Source organism: Anthonomus grandis, chromosome 11 (genome assembly GCF_022605725.1).
Source record: "Anthonomus grandis grandis chromosome 11, icAntGran1.3, whole genome shotgun sequence".
Classification (NCBI taxonomy): Eukaryota; Metazoa; Arthropoda; class Insecta; order Coleoptera; family Curculionidae; genus Anthonomus; species Anthonomus grandis.
The window spans coordinates 7,627,466-7,651,861 of record NC_065556.1 but is presented as its reverse complement, the minus strand read 5'-3'; the positions used below and the strand labels follow the sequence as shown (position 1 = coordinate 7,651,861).

General features: G+C 28.6%; 1 protein-coding gene and 1 long non-coding RNA gene across 2 annotated transcripts in view; one reads left to right on the top strand and one right to left on the bottom strand.

The window, feature by feature from the left end:
- LOC126742000 (probable G-protein coupled receptor Mth-like 1) overlaps positions 1 to 24,396 on the bottom strand; it is a 160,058-nt gene that overhangs the window by 41,919 nt on the left and 93,743 nt on the right. The window lies entirely within an intron of this gene.
- Positions 14,698 to 23,188, top strand: LOC126742007 (uncharacterized). Its single transcript, XR_007662455.1, has 4 exons — positions 14,698 to 14,794; positions 22,060 to 22,417; positions 22,575 to 22,704; positions 22,761 to 23,188. It is a non-coding gene; the product is annotated as an uncharacterized LOC126742007 (long non-coding RNA).

The following is a 24,396-nucleotide window of genomic DNA, read 5'->3' as shown; positions in this document are numbered from 1 at the left end:
CTCATTTCTCACTGGGTTTTCAATATTCCTTTTTTTATTTGCCACCTAACTAGTTTCCGGAAATTTTGCCACTAATTCTATGATGTAAGTACGTGTTAATCTGCATGTCTGCAAAAACTCAAGTTAGCAATTTCAAACTTGGCAGTTATAACTAGAATAAAAACACCTTTAAAATAAGCTTGATCCGCACCCTATTTAAGATTTTGAGGTTAATTGCAACCCCCGCCAAGAGGTTGATGTTAAGGGGTTGAAATTATTAAAAAAATTGTCCCCCTAAAATCAAAAATTGACGGGTCATCTTTTCAAATTTTTAAAAAAAGGGCCCCTTGCTGGACTGTTTTCGATGGGCCATCCTGTATATTGTTATTTTAATAACTATTTGGAACTAGATGTATTTATGTTTTAATTTACATAGTATATAAATTATTAGGAATTTTTAAATTACAATTAAATAAAGATAAAAAGAAGACCCTTCGTATAATATTTAAAGAATAAAGCACTATATGACATATTTTAATAAAGTATATTATATTATATATTGTGTATTTTATTACATTGAAATAATGGGATTCTTAAGAGCCTTAAAAGGAAAATTGTACTATTCCAGCAACAGAAAGTTATTAACGCTATAGGGTTCTTAAAAGATAAACATAAAAATGCTACTTGATTTTATTAATATTATTTCATAATGGAAAGCAAATTTTCAAAAACGAATATGTGGCGTAAAAGAAAAAAAATCATTCAACATATAACTTTAAATTTTAAATAATTCTACAGCGGCTTATTATTTTATATGTTTATGAAGTTGAAAAATATAATTGTTTTAAAACTAAAATATCAACTTTATTGACTCCACTATATTTTGATACAATCCATTAAATTATTGCCAATCTTTAAAGTACTACTTTTAAAAATTCTTGCATTTTTTACCCTATCTTTTTTTTTATAACACAAACAAGGTTATCTGTAAAAATTACTCTCAACTTGAACCTTATGTTTTACAACCTTATGTTAACTTTTTTTCATAAAAATTACATTTTCTATTATTTTCTTTTGGACTTTTTGGAGTTTTTACTGATCTCCCTACTGAGCCTCCAATGTTAATTAGAAGTATATAAAACCTAATTGAAAGGACATCCAGAATAATAGAAAAAATATAAGAAAATTGTTAAATATTTCAATTTTATTGCAATTGAATTAAAACTGAACTTTAAAAATAGAATCAACATCTGAATATTATTTAGCATCTTAGAATAAACTGTTTAGTTTGAGTTTTTTAAATAGACAGATAGTCCAACAAATAACAAAAAATAACAGACTGAATTTTTATTTTTTTTATAGGCCGTTGACAGCGTAACGTGTATAAATCTCCATTTTAAAATGTAAACTATTAAATTTGGACATCTTTGTTATAATTTATTTTTTTTATCATGCCTGTTAGTTTATACTAAGATTTTTATAGTAAGTATATTTCATAAATAATCATTCTATTTAATCACATCCTGGTCAAGAAACAATAAACAAGAATTTTAGGAACATCCACATAATTCAGTTTTCTGTGGAAAGCATTGTTTATAGAAACTTGTGAGGTGCTTTTTTACAGCTTGAGATTAATATTATTCGGATCATTTATAGAAAGATATACTTAATACTCAATAAATTAACAATGTAAACAATCTATCGAATTTAAGAATTTATTACTTTTATCAGGAATTTTTTGAGATTGCATAGTTTTCAATATTTAAATATTAGGTTTTTAATATTTCATTTACTTTTTATTATTTTTTCTTAAGTTAGGAAATAAAATTTAAAGAAGCAAATCTCATGCTTGTCTTCTTTCAAAATTGATTGGATTTCCATCTGTTTTATATCTTTTCGTATTTCTTTTGTATTCTCTTTTTGCAAAACTTTGCTTCAGGCAAGATTTTTATATACTAGTTTGTAAAACTAAACAACACAAAATATAGTATGTGCCTTCGCGATAAATATGATTTGTATTAAATTTTTTTTTTATTACAAATCGCCATATTTGTATTTATGATAATGTCATATCTATATGATGATACTTAATATATGAGATAAACTGGTGCTAGTTTTGTCTTTGTTTAAAGAAATTGTCTGAGAACTAAACCTCTTAAAACTGTAGTCTCGGTTGAAAAAAGTTCTAATTCATTTCTTGTTAAATCTGATGTTTCCTAGTTAATATCTATACTTGGACTGACTCTTGTTAAGTTTTTTTTAATTGGCCCTAGCAACAAATTCAATAGTAACGTTTCTAGTCCTCGCAAACAAAATTAAAATTGTATAATATGACATTACAACTAAATTAACCGACTGCGATTTGAAATTTTGTGAATTTCAAATTGCAAAGATTAAATAATATTACCAAATTGATATATGCTAGTTTTAATCTAATAAAATACTAAATGTTTCTTAATAATTAGCATATAACAGTATATTAGTGAAATTAATAAGAGAAAGTACTAAAAATAAAACTAATATGTTAAAAAGTATTGGTATCAGATACCTCCTTTTAACATTATGTCAGACTTATAATAATTATTTTTACTTAATATATTTTAACCCTGTTTTAGCTATATAAGCAAGAGGTCATCTAGCTTAAGTATACCACCAACACAATGATTAGATAGTTATAAGACGTGAACTTAATTTCATAATATTTCATAATAATTCATAAGTATATATATAGGTATGTGTGCCAATATTTACAGCAAAATATAAAAGTAATAGTTCTCATATAAAATTATATTAGTGGATTTTGGTTTAATAATAATTCATATTAGTAATAAACAATGTGGCTGATGTCTTTTTCCATATTTTTATTGTTAATAGCGATTGGTATACTTCTGTTTAAAAAGGCCTTAAACAGGATCTTATTAGTAAGATCCTCACCATTAATATCAACTACACCTCGTATTTTTTAAACCAGAATCTAAGCACCGCACTATGCCCGTGCCAATAATGGATAATATTATTCCGATAAATAGCCTCATGGAACTATTGTATTTAGAATATTTTAGAAATATGAATTAACGAAGTATGTATGCATGTAGGGTATAAACTTTGATGGGCATACTATTTCATGATTTTCTGTTTTTTTTTAATTAGTACATATCTTGTAATTCTGCTAGGATATCATAAATCAACATAACATTGAGACTAAATCATAAAACATCAAGTTAATAAAGCAAAGTACTTAAACAAATTGCAATCATAAATTACGACAACGAAAAGATGAAATGTGGATATTGGGGGTCGGTGTTGATATTGTAGTACATACGATACATAGAACATACATATATATACATATTCTAGGACATACGACAAAAAAGATAAACTAGTTATATTTTACCCTTTTAATGTAAAATAGTTGTAATTATTTTATTAAAATCATTTATCAGAATAATGAATTATACATACAAAATTCTAAAAACTTTTAGTTTTGACACCAGCTAACAATGCAAAATAACTAATAAAAAACTGATGTTTTTTTAACAATAAAACAAAGAGAGTGTTGTTGTGGCGGGCGTGTCCTGTTCAGTTTACAAGAATCGACCCGGCATTGGCCGGGTATCCAGTTGCAAAATAAAGTTATTAATAAATAAAAATTATTCTTATTTTTATTTTGTGTATTTTGTTTTGTTTTTATATGTTTTTTTTATCAGCTTTGTCTACAAAATTTTGTAATTTTTTGACAATAAAGCATATGATTGATTGATTGAAAAAACAAAACCAGCGCTACCAGTCAGCACTAGTACAAAATCGTCTATCATACCATGGTGGTATCCCCATAGCATTGTTTAAGGTGCCATAATAATAGCGCTCTACAATAAGTACAGAACAATGTTTATACTGAATATTTTTGAATTACTTAATAACCTAAATTTGGTGAAATAATGCTCTGTGAGAACCGTCACCTTGTAATTTACTCTAAATATTTAATAGGGCATAAATATGAGACACATACACTTCTTCTTTATAGATTAATTAACTCAAGTAAAAAGGCCTTCAAAAGGTATTTTACTAATACTGTGCTTATTAAGCGACTTTATACTAGAGTAGATTCAGTGGGTTTAGATTCAGAAGGTTCATTGAAACCACTTTAGAATTTCCAGGCTAAACATTTGATCCCGATATTTTTATGTCGTATAAGTTTTTCGTTTTTTATTTTTTTTAAATATTACACTATATTTAATTCTCACATATACATAATTATATAAAAGTATTAAGTCAGCACGTTGAGAAAAAAAAACTGTGTCTCTAGCAAAAATTAAAACGTTTTAATTCTTATAATTGCGAGTAGTGTAACAGTAGAGTAGTGTTACAAAATGGCAACAAAATATGCGATGATGACACGTTCAAGTCTTAAATGAGATTTTGGTTACACTTTATTACTTCCATTTTCATGTATGCGGAGCATGATTTTTTTTGGGGTTAATATTTAGTAGTTTTCTACTATTAATATGTAACATCTTACAGTGTGATTTTTTTTATTGACAATTTTATCTTTGTATATTTCAGTTTTCTATATTTAATTGCAACAATGTCTTATGTTTAAAAAAGTTTACAAACATTTCTTATAGTTGATTACCCAAGGCCTAAATTAACTCAGAAATTCTTGTATTGGGATGATTGATGATTTTTGAATGAAAATTAGTTTTAGGAAAAATCAATAGAGCTTTAAAGAAAACTATCTATTTATTTTATGTTATTTAATAAAATGCCTAATTTAATGAAATACCACATTTAATCGATATAAGTGAGCTTGTAGTTTTTTTAATATTAATTATTTAGAAAAACTATAATATGAAAATCTAAAATTGCTATATCGCTTACGCAATAAATATTTTCTGGTGGGCGTATTATTTATTGGTTTCCTATTCTTTCTAATTAGTAAATATTTTGTAATTTTCTCAGGATATCATAAATAAAAACAACATTAAAAAAACTATAAACAATACAGATTCACTGATGCAAGTAAAAAGTTCTTCAAAACGAATTTAATGAATACTGTGATTCTAAAGTGCAGTCGCATAAACATTTCATCCTGATATGGTTACGTCTTGCTTTTTTTTAAGAAGTTTATTGTTTTCTTTAGATAATACACTAAATTCAATTTTCACACAATAAACAAAAAACAATATTTATTTATTTATTTTATTGCACAGCTACACAAATAAGTTAAAAAAATATACAACTGATCAGGTGGTACTCTATACTGGCACTGATTGAATTTATGTTATAGACCTGAACTTGCCAAGGCACAACCAGTCCTCCTGCACCGCAACCAAATAACATCGAGAACAATGTGAATTGCACTATTTGTTTTATCTTAAGTTTCATCTTAACCGCATGAGCTAATGACGCTTCTATGGAAGTCCTTGAGTGTTTATAATATTTTTATTGCTTTTCGTATGCGGTAAATACATAACGATGTACTTTCAAGATACCAAACGTTCTTAACATCTTTAAATTGCGGTTGTTAGGTATTTAAATTACCTAAAAATATAGCCTTTAGCAAGTATTAAGAAGATAAACTTCTATAAAACTCCATAAAATAATTTTAGTAGACTTGTAGAAGTATATTTATAGTAATGCAAGAGACCAAATATATATATTCGATTACTTGCATGCAATGAGAATTTGTCTTAAATATAGTTAAAAATGGACAGAGAAGGAAAAATGTGTTCTCTTAAACAAATACATATTCTTTTAACCGATAAACGGAAATTAGATGGACTAGAACCTTAAACATTTCAAGATAAAGATATTCTACTGTTGTGAAAAGTTAAATATCTGGAGGTAAAACTGGAGCCCAAAATAAAATGGACAAATATTAAGCTAAAAACGCAAAATGGTACAATATATCTATAATCGATTAGTGCAGCCAGCTATTATCTACGCTGTGTAGCATGATAGCTCAAAAATAACAGCAAGACAAAAGCTAGATAGAGTAGAAAGACTAGCTTGTCTAGATATAAAAGAATCAATAAAATAAACGCCCATATCATATATCTTTCTGGATCTCCTAAGCCCTAACACTCAATATAGATTAAGACATCATCAAAGCGACCATTTTTGCGACTCATTGGCACGAAAAACGAAGGACTTAACATTTTATATATAATTCCTTTTTAAATTAAAAAAAAAGTTTTCTAGTGTATTGTTCTAATAACTTACAAATAAATTGGTAATTTGCTAAATCGACCTTAAATTATAAAAAAAACGAAACGTGTTGCTTCCAGACACAGTGGAGGGACATTTTTAATATTGAGTATTGCCTCCAAGTACCCAAATTATTGCTTGGATTCTTTCTGACATGCCTAAAATCGAATAACGAATATCTTCCTGAAGAATAAGGATACATTACTCTAAGAGAGTATATTGTAATTCATTTATAACTGAAAGAGCAGGAAAAAGACTTTTTAGTTTTGGCCCAAGTATGTCTTAAACATTTTTAATTGTATTCGCATCTGGACTAAGCCACTCCAAGACAGGAATATTTATATCGTTTGAGTAGTCTTGAGTCATTTTCGCGGTATGGGGTCTGACCTTATCTTGCATGAGAGAAAATTATTTCCAATGAAATCAACATAAGGAACAACAATCTTGCAGAATTTTACTTAAGTATCTGATAGCAGTTAAAGAGCCTCTTGGAATGGAATGACGTACAAAGCAAGATTGCCTTCACTTGTCTTTGCCTAACGGTCCGGTCTGTTCGCTTACATGGTTGTTCCAGACATAATGAAGTCGATTTCTGATTTCTACAGTTGTAGCATGACGATCTCGGAGACTTATGAAAATAAGTTCTTCCTTAGCGGCTAGTTCCAGGTCATCTAGTGTAACCTCCAGCTATCAAAAAGTATATAAATACGGTGCATAATGCTATTTGATACAAGATGATAACATTGGGCAATATAATGCTGACATCGATGATCAAGACCGAACTTGAATCATCGCAACCATAGCAACCGCTATTTCAGGATAAACAGCAGGCATTGTTAGTTTAAATAACCGTAGCAAAACATTGACAAAAATTTTTCAAATATATTAAGAACAATAGAAACCTATGGCGAAGTATCCAGTTTTGAGTGATAAAATTAGGAATTTTTAAATAAATGCTTGATTGTTGTTAAAAATAATGTAAAACAGGTTGTTTTATTTGTGTTTTAGTTACGATGTTGAAATCAATAACATCTTACTAATAACTAAATTTTTGTAACAGAAAATTGACACAATTAAAAAAAAATTAAATATTTCAATATAATTTTTAAAAGGCGAAACTAAATATAAACTAAATAAAACAATATAAAAAATAATTAATATAGCTTTTTTTTTAAATTAACACTTCTATAAGAATCTGTCAGTCTGTCATGGCCTTCTTAAAAAAAAAATAATACGGCATTGTTTCCAGAGATGCATGACCATGGCCTACTATTAAAATAAAAATAAGAGGTTATTTTACAAGAATTGTCTCTTATTTGGTCATTTTTAAAAATAAGTGCATAGCGTATGTATTTTTGTATTTTTGTATTTTGTTATGTATTTTTGACAAGGAAAAAAGCAGATTTTTGTGTTTAAAAATATACAGTTCCATTGTGTTCTATTAAAAAAAAACATAAGCTTATTTTATATTTTTATCAAAATCCGAAATCATTACAATAAAACATATAATTGTATTTTACAGGAAAACCTTTTAAAACTGTTTTTAGCTTTTCTAACATAAAACGGAGGTTAAATATTAACGGAGCTACAAGGAGAGGTCCCGCAATCAAAAATTTTCAAAATTACTCTATAGATTATATATTTCAATTTTCAATTACATATTTCGTTTCATTAAAAAGTAGCATAGTAATGCGAAAACCGCATAGCTTCTACAACCGAGATAACCTATAAAAGTTTCCAAATTTGGACACTCATGTACAGTGTGTCTCAAAATTAAAATATATATTATAACGTTATCGATTATTTTTTTAAAAATTGCTTTTATTGCTTATTTCTAAATAGCATGTCAACTTATAAAAAACTGTAAAATTTAAATTTTTTGTGACCTGTAGTTTCGATAAGATATGTAATTTATTATTTTTTATTTAACAATTTTAAACCACTTGGTTTCACTGAATAATACTGTAAAATAGATACATTATTGTAAATAGGTTTTAGAATAAGTTACTTATTTTGTTGGGTGTTACGTCACTTACAGTAAAAAAGGAATTTCATAAATTTGGAAGAAATGTGGCATTCCATTTTCGTTCAAGCAGCAAAAATAGTAAATTTTAAATTTGTTAAAAGACTTGACCTTAAGTGTAAAGTCAAGTGGTAATTAATCATTATAAGGCAAATGATCATAGATTTAAGTAGTACTTTTTTAATTTAAACGCAATGCCTTATTTAACTGAAAAGCACAAGATTGAAATTTTAATGATCATTGGATAAATAGAACAAGAACTCAAAAGGAGATTATGGGCTTATTCAGAAACATGTAGCCTGAAAATTATTTTCGGGAAAATTAACACGTTAGAAAGACAACTAGGTATTCCTCGTAAATCTGCGCTCAATGAAAGTCCCAATCTTAATGTGTTATTATCCTATAAAGAAAATTTTAATATTTCCACTAAACAAGTAGCGCGCGAATTGGAAGTCAGTCTTAAGAAGTAAGGGCCCCGAAGAAAAATTTCATTATATCACATTCCAAAGAAATTTCATCCCTTTTAACTAAAAATTCTCCAGGAACTCAATGAAGAGGATGCAGATAGAAGAATCAAATTTTGTGAACATGCGACAATTGCATAACGATTTATGGAACTTATGCAAAATAATACTGTTAAAACAGAAAATATTTTCTTTTCTGATAAGTCAACGTTTATGCTGAACGTAGGAGTAAATCGACAAAATTGCCGTTATTGGGAGCAAGAAAATCCATGGTGGATGATGCAAGGCTACACTCAACACTCAGAGAAAGTAAATGCTTGGGCAGGAATTGTAATCCAGCAAGTTATAAGCACAATTTTCTTTATAGAAAACCTAAATGGAGTAAGATGTTTACAGTTTTTATTAGAAGAACTAATTCCAAATCAAGCTGCTCTGTTTCCTGATCAAATAGAATAAAAACATCTGGTTTTAACAAGATGGTGCGCTTCTCCATTTTGCATATTCTGTTAGAAACTATCTGGATACTATATTTCCAGGCAGTTGGATTGGTAGAAGAGGATCTTTTGAATGGCCACCAAGATCTGCCGACGTAACTCCTTTAGATTTTTTTTCCTATGGGAATATTTCAAATCCAATATGTATGTCCAAGCCTGCAAACATTCGGGAGGTAAAAAAGGAAAGAATTTTGAGTACATTTTTGTTTTTCTTGAAAACAAGGTGTTTTAATTATCTTGGAAATCGTAAGTCATAAAAAACCTGAAATTTTGCAGTTTTGTATAGGTCGATATGCTCTTTAGAGATAAACAATAAAAGCCATTTTTAAAGAAATCATCGATAACATTATATGTAATATGTATTTAAATTATGGGAGACAGGTTATATTAATTTGTATATAAATCATTAAAAATGTTCAAAACGATTTTCAAGCGCATATAGGATAATAATAAATAGTAAATGGAATACATTTTATAAATTTATTAAAAAGCTTTGTGAGGAAAACAGATTTTATAATTTAAATTCAATAAAAAAATATATATTTTAATTATCTTGAAAACGGCAATCACATAAACTTGAACTTTTGTAGCTATGTATAATTCGATACGCTTTTAAAATACTTTTTCAAAAATATGCAACAAGAAATTAGAATTACTATCTTATTTTTGGCACATATTGCATAGCTTTGTTTTCAACAAAAAAGAGCGCAAATAAAATACTAATCAAAGGGGATTTTTTTTTAAAGTATATAAACTACTGAATTTATTTAAGTTATAGACTATATATGTATGTATTTACCTTGTTCTTAGTTATAAAATTTAGTTCCTATAGATATAAAATGCATTGAACCAGATGTTAAAATCTACTTTTATTTTATTTAGCAAATCTAGGTTTGTTTATGTTAAAACCTATAACATTTAATGGCAAGCATAATCTACTGTATACAATGAAATCTAGTGCATGTCAAACAATTCCATCTCCGTGTGTTCTTTTAATATTTATTTTCGAACCATAGATCTCATGCTAAAACTGTTTACAAAAGCAAGTGAGCTACTAGCCATGTGAGTTTTTTACGATCTATTTCTGAAAAATCAGAAACAGATATATTAGTTGACCTTTGAGGATTTATGCGCTCATTTGTTTTATCTTAAATATCATGGCTGTCCTCTAAAAGTCTGTTTTAATCATTGTAGGTGAAACTAAAACAAATAAATCTGGAAATTTTTCGAAATAACCACATTGCTTCTAGGTCAGTTCAGATATCAACATACAAAATGTGGCAAGGCATTTGATCTAAAATTAAAGTTATGGTATATACTGGGTGCGTCAACAAAGCGTACGGCAAAGCGCTATCTTGCTAAACTATATGAAGTAAAGCAAAAAGTTCTACAGCAAAGTTGCAGAGTTGCTAAAAATCTAGAAACTAAATATATTTTTTAAGAATAGTTTCTCATACATCGCTCCGTCTATCTATAACTCGCTAAGTGACAACTTTAAGAATATGAGTCCATTGAAGTTCAAGAAATCGATCAAATCCTTTCTTCTATCTAAAGAATAGTTACTACCTGCTATGTGTGTTGTATTTCTTATAATTGGTTGCTTTAGATATGTGACTCACGAATATCGGTCACCTTAAAAATATTATTTACCTGCCTAATAATATTTTATTTTATAAGTGTTGTTGCATGTTAGATTTAATTTAATTTTAATCTTTCGCTTTTTTTATCATGTTTTCTATGTTAGACTTAGTTAATGGGTAAGTAGAGTAGCTATGTAAAGTTAAACTTCGCCTTTTTTTGTCAAACATATATGTTTACAAGAATAAAGACATTTATTATTATTATTATTATTATTATTATTATTATTATTATTATTATTATTATTATTATTATTATTATATGTTTGCACAGGGTCGGTTCTAAAAAAGTTGTTATAAAATATGTTTTTTTGTTTGATTGAACGGCCTGTACATTTCACATAATGATTAGGCCTAAAGAGTTCTTACTATGATATAACATTTCTTTAATTTGCATCCGGCGTTGCTAGGTAATTAATTTTTTTGTATTTTTTTTTTGTCTTTTAGAGTTTAAGATACCTGTTAAAGACTGGCAGTGATATTTTGTCATTTTTGTGATAAGAAAGTATAATGATATTACATATTTAATAAAAGATCCTTCATCATATTACATGGGAGTTTTTGTTGATCTTATTGGAGGTCTGTCAGTTCAAAATATATTAACTTTTGATACGACATGATACAAAAAACGACTAGAGTAATAAAATGTACTTGTACACTGTGTCCCATTTTGGATGCGATTGCGGAGTATCTCTGTCATTTTGTAAGATATAGCTTTGCGGTTTTCGCGACCCTGTATCACTTTTTTCTAAAATTTTTAAAGCCACAAACAGAAATATTCCAACTATTTTTGTTCCTGAAATACAGGGCGAAAATGAAAATGTTTACTTTTGAAGATGTTATTATTTCTTAGGCCCTGTATAAGATTAAGAAGAAAAAAATTAAAACTGCTTATAATAGATATTTTTATATATAAGTCAGTGTATAAATTTTAGAGCACTGTTTTTCAGATTGAGCACAAACTTGATATTTATAATTATAAGTTTTTTCAATTTTTTTTCTGAATATATTGATGTATCACAACCTAATCTTTAATAAATTTTAGCTTTAAAAATCAGAAAAATCCATATTTATGTTTGTTTTTTTAATAGTAGGCCTTGAATTATTTAACACATACGTTCAACTATTACTTTTTTAAAACGCCATATGATTTAAACCTATTTATTTAATAATATTTTAAACATACGCTCAAAATATTACTTTTTAACATAAACTTAAAAATATTGGAAAAAATATATCGGTACAGATTTAACATTAAAAACTTTAAATACAACATTGACACTTTGTCTTATACATAAAGCATATACAGTTTCAATTCGCTTTAAGGCATTTAAAATTATAAAGGGTTGCCTCTGTTGCTTTTGTAAGTTTCTGAATGCTTTTTCTATTGAGGTTCGGAGTTTATTCATATTATTACGCCGATTTGCATACATTTTATTTTTTATGTATTACCATACAAAGAAGTCTAAAATACTTCTAAAATCCGGTGACCTCGGGTCATCCGGTCTATTTGATTAGCCTGTATGTGCCAATCCAGCATCTACCAAAATGAGCACTTAAATATTCTCTAACTACCCTTAAATTATAAGCGAGTTCCCCATCTTGTTGGAAATATATCTGATGTCGCTGTGCCAAAGGTATGTCCTCCCGCAACCCTGGCATATTATTTTGTAATATATTTAGGTATCGTTGGGCAGTTAAGCTACCTTCGAAAATTGTATTTATAATTTTAGTGTCCAATAGAAAACATGAAACACTAAAACCAAATCGGCCTCATTGCTGCCATTGAAAAGTAATATGTTGGTTTTTTGATACCACTATCTTGTATTTTGCGTATTAAATATGCCGCTGCTGCTTATATGGGATTCGTCAGATCATAATATTACGTTTCTTGCAAAATCCAGATCTTCAGAATGCAGAATGCAATTCTCGAACAATATTTATCTTATACGGTTTAAATTTGTCTTTTTTAACTCTTCTTTTTTTGTACTTTTGTTTTTGAAACTCTAGATTGGATGTTAACCGTAATACTGTAGCCCGAGATGGCTGATATCTTTTTGAAAACCTAATAAGATCTTTTTTTTAAATTTTGTAACAAAATAAAATAAGTCGATTTTTTACATGTTTAAATATAATTGCAGCGCTGCTTTGAGTTTTATGTTAGAAAGATTTAAACATTTTATATCATACTTTTAAAAAAATTGGAATAATTCAGCCATCATTATTGATTTGTATTAACTCTGTGACTTAGTATTCATGAATGCAATAAATAAAACGTTTTTTATGCACGTTCGCATGTGTGAAAAAATTCATGGCCTACTATTAAAAAAACAAACATATGATTTTTGAAGCTAAAATTTACTAAGGATTAGGTTGTGATATATCAATGTATTAAAAAAAATGCAAAAATTTGACGTAAGAATATATAGGGTGTTTCATTTAAAAAATACCAAGTGTATGTGGCCAATCTTAAAAACAGTGCTCTAAAATTTTTTTTTTAAATATGCCACTGATGACTATTTATGAAAAAATATCTATTATTTTTTTTTTTTATTTAAGCAGTTTTAAGTTTTTTTCTATCTTATACAGGGCCTGACAAACAATAACATCTCCAAAAGTGGACATTTTTGTTTTCGCCCTGTATTTCAGGAACAAAAGTAATTCAAATATTTCTGCTTGTGGTTTTAAAAGTTTTAGAGAAAAGTGATGCAGGGTGGCGAAAACCGCAAAGCTATATCTTAAAAATTTACAGAGATACCGTGCAATCTCATCCAAAATGGGACACAGTGTACATCTCACAACCTTTTTTGACAGAAAAGTTTGTTTTGCTGATCATCAGCAGATCACTCTCTACTAATCCCCTATTTATAGTTCATGAACCTTTTTAGTAATTACTGTAGCATATTTTCCTATCGATAATTCGGGAAATTTCATTTATTAATATCCACACTATTTATAATAAACACTTGTTGCCCTATCTTGGTAGCGTCGATTTATGAGATTTTTTAGAGGCAATGAAACAATATTGCCATTATTGGAAATTAAAATTTTCATTGTAAATTCCATTTAAGAAAAAAACGTTTTTTTTGCTTCAATTCTAAATGTTTTTTAATAAGGGTACTATAGGTCATCTTTAACTGTTTTTGAGTTATTGACCTTTAAAGAGTCACATTTTCCGCCTATATGATTTAATTAAATATATTAATATAAAATACACATTATACTTCAGTCATTCATGTTTTATTCTATTAGACCATCTTCTTTTTACTTCATTGGCATTTTATTGATACTTGTACTACAGCTCTACTATCTGAGCTTTTCGTCTCACGAATTATTCATGATGAAATACTATAATTTATTATAAACTATATTTGAGTGGCTCAGCTAAATGGTAAAGCTGCCTAAATTTATTGTCAGTACTGTATACGTATTATAAAGCATTATAATATGTATTATTTACAAAGTACAAATTAATTAATATTAATATTGCCTATTAAGACAGTAACCTAGATAATTATTATTAAATCTTTTGGAGTAAATTTTTACTTACTACTACAAAAAAATTAAACTGGATGGTGACAACAAGATGTTTTTTTTTTAATTTGGCCAGTTATAAACAAACCTGTAAAGTATTGTATATAATTTAACGCCAGTTACATTTTGTTACGGATACAAATTATGCTAAGACTAAGCCCAGTAGACATCATACACTGTTATCTACACCGTTATAACATAAATACAGTACAATTTGTATGCTTAAGAGGTAACCGAATGAGTTAGTAAACATTTTACGGCAACGTCTGCGATAATTTTATGTATTTAAAGATAAAATGGGCATCTTGCTGATAAGTTATTCATCTTTATTGTAATATGTGTAAATTGATCCCCTTTTTAGATAAAAATCTATCATAATAAAATTTAACATATAAAAAGCGTAAGATAAAAACCTCGCATTTGAGTAAACTTGTGCTTTACTTATGCAGACAAAAGGTCAGTAATATATTAACAGAAATCCATATCAATTATCAAGTACATTTAAACTCTATTTTTACAAGATATTCCAAAATATTATTATATATATAATAATTTTTCCAACTAATAAACTAATAATGAGCCAATTATTATGAGAAATAGGACAGCGGAAAGTATAATATACTATAAACAAGCGTTGTCACTCGTGCTGCCATTCTGTAATTTTTTATAAATGACATTAGTGAGAGGATACCCTATATATTGTTACCTTATTATTAAAATAGTTTATGAACATTATTTTTATCATTTTTATCCTTCAAGAGAAAGATCTTTCAAAGCTTAATACATCTATTATATTCTGCTCATCTTGTTGTAAGTGAAAAATGTTTTGCCCTAAATAACAAACGTGTACATAAAATAATATAGTCGATTAACCCTGATGAGTGTTTCTTTATATTACAGCAAATAAACAGTTACAGTAATCCTGTAGTTTACTTCCTAGATCGAATTTTATGAAAGCGTAGGAAATCATTTAAATAGGGTCTCGCATCAACGGGTAATAAGTAATACTTAACGTCAGCGATAACGGTACAAAGTACGAATTAATTATTATATTAAGCTTAAGTTGGTTTCGTCTTTATATAAATATATTTTACTTTTATTAAAAATTTACACGAAAACCCGTTTGGCCAATCCAGATACATACTCTTATAGTCATGTGTGAAACTTGAATACATTTTTGTCTGCCTTAAAAATCGAAAATTAACAAGTTTTCTGTGCCGTAAATCATGACCAAAAGCAAGAAAAACAGTTTTTAACGTAAAGTACTACACTAATATCGCGTAGGTTTTCTTTTTGAAACGAACTATTAAAACCTTTGGAGAAATACCTGAATACAATGTTTTTCAAACTCTGTACGGCCTGTAAAGATAACTATGTTTATAACTGGCCAAATTTTGAAAAAAAAATGTTGTGGCAAATGCGTGCAAAAAATATTTTAACTAATGCAGTCCAATTTCAATTTTTTCTAAGTAAAAATTTACTCCAAAAGATTTAATAAATATAAAGGTCTATACTGTCTTAATAGGCATTATTAATTAATTTGTACAGCTTAATCATTTAGCTGAGCCACTCAAGTTTATAATAGTTTTTTATAATGAATGAACTTATGCAGCTGTAGCCAAAGAGACTATCGTGTTTGTTAAACCCAAAATAGTACGTAACATCCAAGCACCTAGATGCGACCCAGAATTATAAAAAGAAGACGCCTAATCTCGACAAAAGATCTATTCAAAAGACCGACAAGAGCAGTACAAGCTAGTCCAGAAGTACAGTGTAAAACATCACATTAGTACGTAACAATAAGGAAACCAGAGTAAGAATTAAAGTAAAAATAAATCCAGGAAAACTAGGTATATGCATCAAGGAAGTCCATGACAAAAAAAAAGTCCTTAATAATCAAGTCTAGGGATGCCAAATGATGATGTCCTGAAAAACAAACTTGAAAAGAAAATAAACGATTCGGTTGCCGCTACACTTCCGAAGGGAAAGAATCCTAGACTGAAAATAGTGGGGATCGAGAAAGAATACTCACATGAAGAATTGCGATAGGTTTTAACTTCTTAAAATAAAGATGTTTTCTAAAGTGAAAGTTCCATAGAGGTAATTATCTTTAAAAGAATCATATCTCGAGTGTGATCATAAAAATTATCAAAGAATCAAAGGAAGATCTGAAAATTGCTTCAAAAAAAAAAGCTTCTTCTTAGACATAGATCTGGCAGATAATTTGAATATGTAAACATTACATGTAATACCTGCTGCAAATTTGGATATCTTTCATGAGAAGGTAAGTCACCTAAAATATGCGAAGAGTCAGCCAAAACAACGATTCTAAGGAATCGACCTCTGATGCCTAGTGCCGAAACTGCATTTAACTGCAAATGAAAAGTACGGATTAACGTTACATGTTAAGCCTGCTGCATTTGTTGTAAATTATGCATGTTATATCTGCCAAGTAAAATTGGAGTAAGCGAAAATACAGTATGCAGTTCATGATAAATTGCAATTACAGACGGGAGATATTGTTCAATTTAAAAACTGTGTAATTACAAATAGCCTAGTTCATCAAGCCATGGACCTTTACATTATACACCAAAACATGCAGAGTTTAAGAAATAAAGTAGCAGAAGTTTAATGCTTTTTAAGTTTTACAGTAACTCGTCCCCAGATTCTATTAGTGAGTGAACAATATGAACAAGTGAATAGTAACAGAGAAAAGCATTGAGGGTGTGGTGGAATGTGCCTGTGTTAAAAACAAAATAAAAAAAGATTGTAGTTGTGTGCGTATATAGAAGAGGATTAAGATCATATCAAATATTTAAGGTTAATAAGAAGCTTAGAGAAAGTATTCTTTTATGCCCATTTTTGGCCTCAAAAACGAGGTCGAAAAAATACCCGATTTCTTAGTTCTGCTCGGATTCCCCTATAACCCGGTATTTTCCTGATCTACTTGATGAGAACAATCCGCTGGTATAGTTAGTTAGAATTCGAAAAAAAAAAATTCTGGAAAAAATCCAAACGGGCGGGTATACCCGAAAAATGAAAAAACCCAAACTTTGAAGGCCGATATCTCGGCTTCTATGGGAGCTATCGGGAAAATTCCAGCGCTTTTGTTTTAGTTTCGTAAAAAGTTATTCACATAACTTTTTTAGTATATAAATATTTAGAAGGAGGATATTTCAATGTAGATCACGTTGAACAAAATAACATTATATCAGAGTTACCTGATTTATTAAACGCTTTTAACTTACAAAACATATATTTGAGGCTACAAAAGTAACTAAGACTACAGGGACACTTATTGATAATGTATTTAGTAATCTAAGTCATAATGATTTTAAGAGTAATGTTTTAAATTCTGTCTTATTGGATCACCATGCGCAAGTACTGGTACTACCTGTAAGTTTGAAAACAAGGAGAGTATTTTCTATAGTAAAAACCAGTTATTTTAATAATAAGCACCAGAAAGTAGATTTGGATACAGCTTTTGAGAGTGGCCATATTGAAACAGCATAAAACCTCTTTTATTCCATTTTCAAAATCAAAACATCACCACATTCAAAATCTTTTTAATCAAATATTTCCTTCCTAGAAGAAAGTTAAGCAAGTAAAAAAAAAATCATAAAGTATGGGATAAAGAATTTTTGTTATAAGAAAATAATTTCTTTTAATAAAAAGAACAAAAGCCAAGTAACTAATAAGTATTTCAAAATATATTGCAATATCCTAAAAATAGCTATATTTCAGGCAAAGTCTCTTACAAATATAAACGTTTTATTCAATTTGCTGAAAATAATCAAATACAACAAGTGTGGTAAATAAAGTAACAAAAGTAGCAATATATATATATTTTCTGATAAATATAAGAATTCTAAAAGTATAATAAATAACTTAAATGCATTTATCCTCAAGTCTTGCCCGCTGGGATTTCAACTGGATCTGCACCAGAAATGTACATAAATGATATTTGTCCAACCTCATTTTTTTTTAAACTCTACAACTCCTGATAAAGTAAAAAAAACAACTGCCAAGCTTAAAAATAGAAAATCTGTTGGAGATGACGAAATACCAATATTTCTTTTAAAAAGTGTCTTCAAATTGATATCTGGTCCTATCTGCCATAATGTTAATCTTTTTAAAGTTTCTCCACGGGGTGTTTTCTAAGCTTACTAAAAAATGCGGATATTAAAGTAAATTATAAAAAGGGTGACAAACATTTTAAAAAACAATTTAAGTCAATGTCATTACTTTATTTTTGCTACAAATGTAAGTAAAGTCTTTGAAATTTTAATTTTGGACAGGTTTTTATTTTTTTTTGAGAAAAACAAGCTAGTCAGTGTAAGGTAAAATAGCTTTTGAAAAGATAGATCCACTTTACAAGGTATATATAAATCTAAAGATATATGGCTCAAAAGAAAAGAAAGAAAGAACGAGATAAGATACTATGTTCTTTAAATGACAAAAATGAAACACTGGCTATATGTACAGACCTTTTAAAGGCATTCGATAGTGTGAGTCACCAGACATTATGTATGCAATTGGAATCATATGGTATTAAAGAAGTAGCATTAAATTTAATTAAACGTTATTTCAATGGGTAACTACAGATACTTCGGTCATCCTCCACTAAATTTATTTAAAAAATATTAATCCGACATGTTTCGGACATATAACATGTCCATCATCAGGAATAACAAATTAAGGGGTTCCGTCAATACATCTTATAGATCTGGTTCTAGATCTAAAAGCGAATAGGGCTCAGCAGGTCATAGAGAGGGATGAATGTGGCAATACTTTAAAATCAAACAAGCTGGTAACAAGGATGGGGGTAGCTCAGGGGTCAGTTGTGGAACCCTCTCTGTATGTAGCCTATACGAGTGAGCTTCCGGAGGTGTCTCTTGAACATATATACTATGGTACTATACAAGAAAGATGAAACTACATTATTTTTTTCCGAACAAAAGCAACAGCTTCTAGTTACAAAAGCAGTGAACACACTTAATCAACTGCAGAATTTCTTTGTAGAAAATAATCTTGAACTGAATATTTAACTGAATAATTATTTTAACAAGACTCAAATGGTTCAACTTTTAACTAACTTACTAAGTACTAATTATAACGTTTTTTATAATATGTACTTATTTTTAAGATGATATTGTGTACTTATTATATAATATGTACTTATGTATAAAATGATTTTCTCTTAATATTGTGACAATCCTATGTATCGTGGAAAAGTTTGTCATTTTTCATTGTCATTACAATTTTTTTTACTAATTTTTAAATGCTATTTAAGCAGAAAAAATAAATTTTTAATTCATGGTGCATATAATCAAAATATGTTCATTTTGTGCTAGAAATTGGTTCTAAAATGAAAAAATGCAAATAAATCGGTTAAACGTCTATTTATGAGACTTTTTTTTAGAGTTCTTTGAAGTAGATATAAGAATAAAAAATTTGAATTTTTCCAAAGGATCTTTGATAATTCAATATTTTTGTTTAATGGATTCCGTAATAGAGAATCAACTTCTTAACGCGCAAATATCTTGCTATATTTCCCGTAACTTTTATTGTGGCACTTATTGTGCCTGTATAGATTATGAGAAGTGTAACTAAGCTTTTTTTTTTTAATATTCCCGAAGAGGGAAAAAAATCATTTTGGCGGATATTTTAAAAATATTTTATTTTTGGGCTAGAAATCGGCCACAAAATCAAAAAATGCAAATAAATCGGTTAAACGTCTATTTTTGAGACTTTTTAGGGTACTTTGAAGTATTAAAGAATAAAATAATAAAAAAAAATAGATTTTTTCCATAGGAATCCTAATAATTCAATACGTATATTTAAAGTTCAACTACCATTAACTTAACCGGTCCTATATCTTTTACGGTTTTCAACATCCCCAATGACTACTCTCGAATTTGGGATAATCTGTACATTACTTTTTTAAACATGTTGATTATTCGTCTAAAAATATTTTATATTAATGAGAAATCAGTATCATATCTTTTATTAGCAAGGTTTTAGGTAGATAATCATCCTGATCCTCAACTGATAATGTTAAAAATATTTGGCCATAATATCCTCGTTTATTTGGTCACATATATTTTTCAAACAAACTACAGTCCTTTATTTTCTTCTTATTTAAGTTAATCGGTGTTCTCCCAGCATCGGATAAATCGTCCTCCGTATTCTTTAAGGAGTTCTATCAGTTTATTGGGGATGCACTTTCCAGTATGCCCTGAGAAACTGGTGTTTAGGCCATTCGCTAGAAAAAGAAAACTAGAAACGCTCAGATGCCTTTACTCAAATGAAAAACTATATTTCTCGAAAAAAGTTAATCTTGGGGTTACTCATACAGACTCATATAGGCGTAGTCGTATGGTAGAAAATAAAATGGTTGTGTGTAGAATGAACACAAATATAATTAAATCTATTTAGATAAGAGTCCTGAAACAATGAAAGCGGTAGACTTCAGTATATAAACATCTAGACTTGTCCCAATATCAACTACTGTGTAAATGTTTTTCTGTAGTAATTCCTTTCAAGTTTGGGAAACTTAGAAATGTGCAATAATATGTATAATTACATTGTTTTATTATTTTGTCAGCTTATCAAGTTGTTTAACATTTGCAGGTAATAGGTATATGTAGTATTATTTGAAAACTGCTTATAATGATTACAAATAAACAAATTAAAGTAATCCTTTTTAACAAACTGCGTTGTATCTGGCTAAGTAGCTTAAGGAAACATTAACCTATCCAGAAGTAAATAAAACGTGTTGTTTCCAGACAGAGAGAGCGATTAACCTAATTCCATTTCAATGTAAACTAATAAAACGTGCTCGTGAGCCAAAAACAAAATAAATTAATAAATCTGTCGCGGCATCGTTTTTTTAAACCTGGGGTATTAAATCCGTTTTTCGCGACGGACGGATGGACATAATCATAAATTTAAAAAAAATAATTTTTTACGATATTGGTATATTTTTTGTTACTAGTATAGAACTAGACTTCTTGACGCCTGTAGTAACATATAGTGCTTTTACGAGGACTTAGCTTAATACTCTAATTATCAAATATTTCACGTTTTATTTTATCATATTTAAGATGATCCTGCAAAACATTTAATTAATATTATTAATAATTACATACATATAAAAATTGAACTAATTTATTATATATCAAAAGATATTTCGTCAAATTGGCAATTTCCATACAGTTGCTAAACTAAAAGTATTATACATATATCAAGATTAAGTATAATTTAATAATAAACATCAAACAAAAAAACCATTTAGACCCTAGGCGTTTCAAATCTTTATTGAACTTCCAGACTTGGCGGCTGTATGGGACCTTGCACCCCTCAGTTTGCTAGGACTAATCTAATAATCTCGAAAATAAATAATCGTCTTCTCGTTAGCTTTTCATCAGTTTACTAACTGGATATTAATGAATCCATTTCAATTAGGATTTTTCTAATTACTTGGGGTCTAAATTTTTTTGCTTAAAGGAATAGGAAATGGAAAAAGCCTTATCCAAACGAAACGAAAATGATTGCATCCTAAACATTACTTAGTAATGCAAGCAAAAACCATAGCTTAGTTTACACCAGAAAAAGTAATTTAAACCTAGTACCAAATTGTGGGCTTATTTTATTTAGTACAATGATACTGTAATTCTGGGTAGATTGTTATTAAACAATAGTCAAAATGTCTGTTATAGGCATGAAGCAGCCAGCTTAGTAAACTTTTTACCAGTCTCCAGTCCTAGAAGTATTTAAATGAAGCCTTGGAGTAATGAGTCATAGATAATTATATGGAATAGCTATAATGACTCTAACTGGGTAGCCTAAGACATAGTTATTGATTTCTCGGGACCCAGTCTCAGTTGAAAAACAAATAGCACTTTGTTTATTTATATTATACCTGCACATACCAAAAAATTACAAAATTACCCATGTTAGGGGGAGCCATTGATGGTACTCATATTTTTATAAAACCCCCAAGAGATGGCTATAAGGATTTTATAAATAGAAAGGGATGGGCATCATATAATGAACAAGCAGTAGTTAACCATAGAAGTAAGTAAGATAAAGTCAATGGCAGATTTTAGAAAATATAAAATATAGTTCAGTCTTGATTTTTACTCAAAATATTATGATGAATACATGAAATATTGTATTAAAGCATTTCAAAAAGTTTAAATATATATAAATTAATAAAGTAATTGCATTCTAGGCATCTAAATGTTTTTGTATTAAGTAATTGCATTCTAAATGTTTTGGCCCAGTATTCAGGCTCAGCTCATGATGTCACTATTTTAAAAGCCTTAAACTTATACAAACACCATAAAAAAGTTTTGCCTCAGGTAAATTATTTTGCTTTCTAATTATCTAATTACCTAAATGAAACTCTTGTTTTCAGGAAAAAAATATTGAATAACATACAGATTAAATATATGATAATGGGAGATCCAGCCTACCCTATTCCTGACTGGATTCTTAAACGATATTCAGGAACGTTCAGTAGAGAGGAAGAATGCTTTGATGTTTACCTAAATTCTTGCAGAGTAGCTGTGGAGTAGGCATTTAAAAGATTAAAAGCCAAATTCAGGATTCTACAAAAAAGAATTGATACCAACGATAAATTTGTACCAAAGATAATAATTTTTTTTTTCTCAATCTGTTTTGTTATGATTAATTTTGGTAATGTGTGTAAATTTTATGGTAAAGTGTTTTAGATGCTATGTTTGTTTGAAATTTGAAATTTAAAGTGAATTTGGAATTTTTTAGTTTTTAGGATGCTTGTACACAAGATTTTGTTGTATTACGTAATATAGCACATTTTCTTTCTTTCTTTCTTTCTCTTTCTATTGCTTGCTTCATTCGTCATAATTTTATAGACGAGCGTAAGAAAATTTTTATTAAGAAATGGCTTGAGGATGTAGACGCAGCTGAAATAATGCTTCCACAAACCAAATCATCTGGGCAAACTTCTTGTGGCACTCCAGAGCTCAATCAGTTCAATCCTGTGGTAAAATACTATAGTCAGCAGCAGAATCTAGCTTAAATTTTACCTTAAATTTTCCAAATCACAAAACAATTTTACCACTAACCAAAACTTATTTTATTCTCGACACGTATTTCTCTAACGATGTTAGCATTTTTAAAAGAAGATTAAATAATCTATTTAAGAATAAATCTTTGAGTTCTAACCATGGGACTTTTAAAATTTCCCTCTACGTAAATTCTGTCACTGCTACATTACCACTTATGCTACTTACAAAGTAAGCTATTTATAAATATGTGGCTAGCATCATTATCTACCTTCATTTTATGTTATTTTTTAATATAACAGCTATTATTTCAAACTTTTATTTATACGATTCAGAGGTTACAAAGGCCGGAGATGTCCGGTACATTAACAACGTTCAAATTAGACCTTAAGACAGAAGTGTCTCACGTCAAACAGACGTAATTATCGACTAACTATACTTTGCTTCAACACCGTTGAAGCTTGTTTCCAGTTTTCCTAAAAACTTACTTTTTTTTAAATGCTGTTCTTCAAAAAAGAGCATAAAATTAAAAGACTGTATGTCAAGCTAATACAGTTAAAAAATGTAGCAACTCTAGTAGACTACTATATTTTTAGTTGCTAGCTAGTTCAAAGAATAAATTGGTATAAAGAGAGTTCAGACTTTTCAGACAGGATTATGGTGACCAACAGATTATTAAGTAAACTCTATATTGTGGCGAAATCATAGTTGAGCGCATTGAAAACTTTAAATGTAAATGTGTCAAAAAGGGTAAATCGTAGCGTGATTTTTGAAGTGTATCTTTTTTAAGCAAAAGTGTGTGCATAATGCATATTGCAAATAAAGAATTAAATTATGCCAAGCCTAAAAAAACTTACGGCGTATAAAAATATCAAAAGTATCGTCATCTATGACATAATTTTAAAAAAGGTTAATTGTAAGATTTGCCATATTATAAAAAAACCCATTATCCATTTTTTTTTAAAAACGATGTTTATTATCTTGTATCTTGGTGGCTCGCCTTTG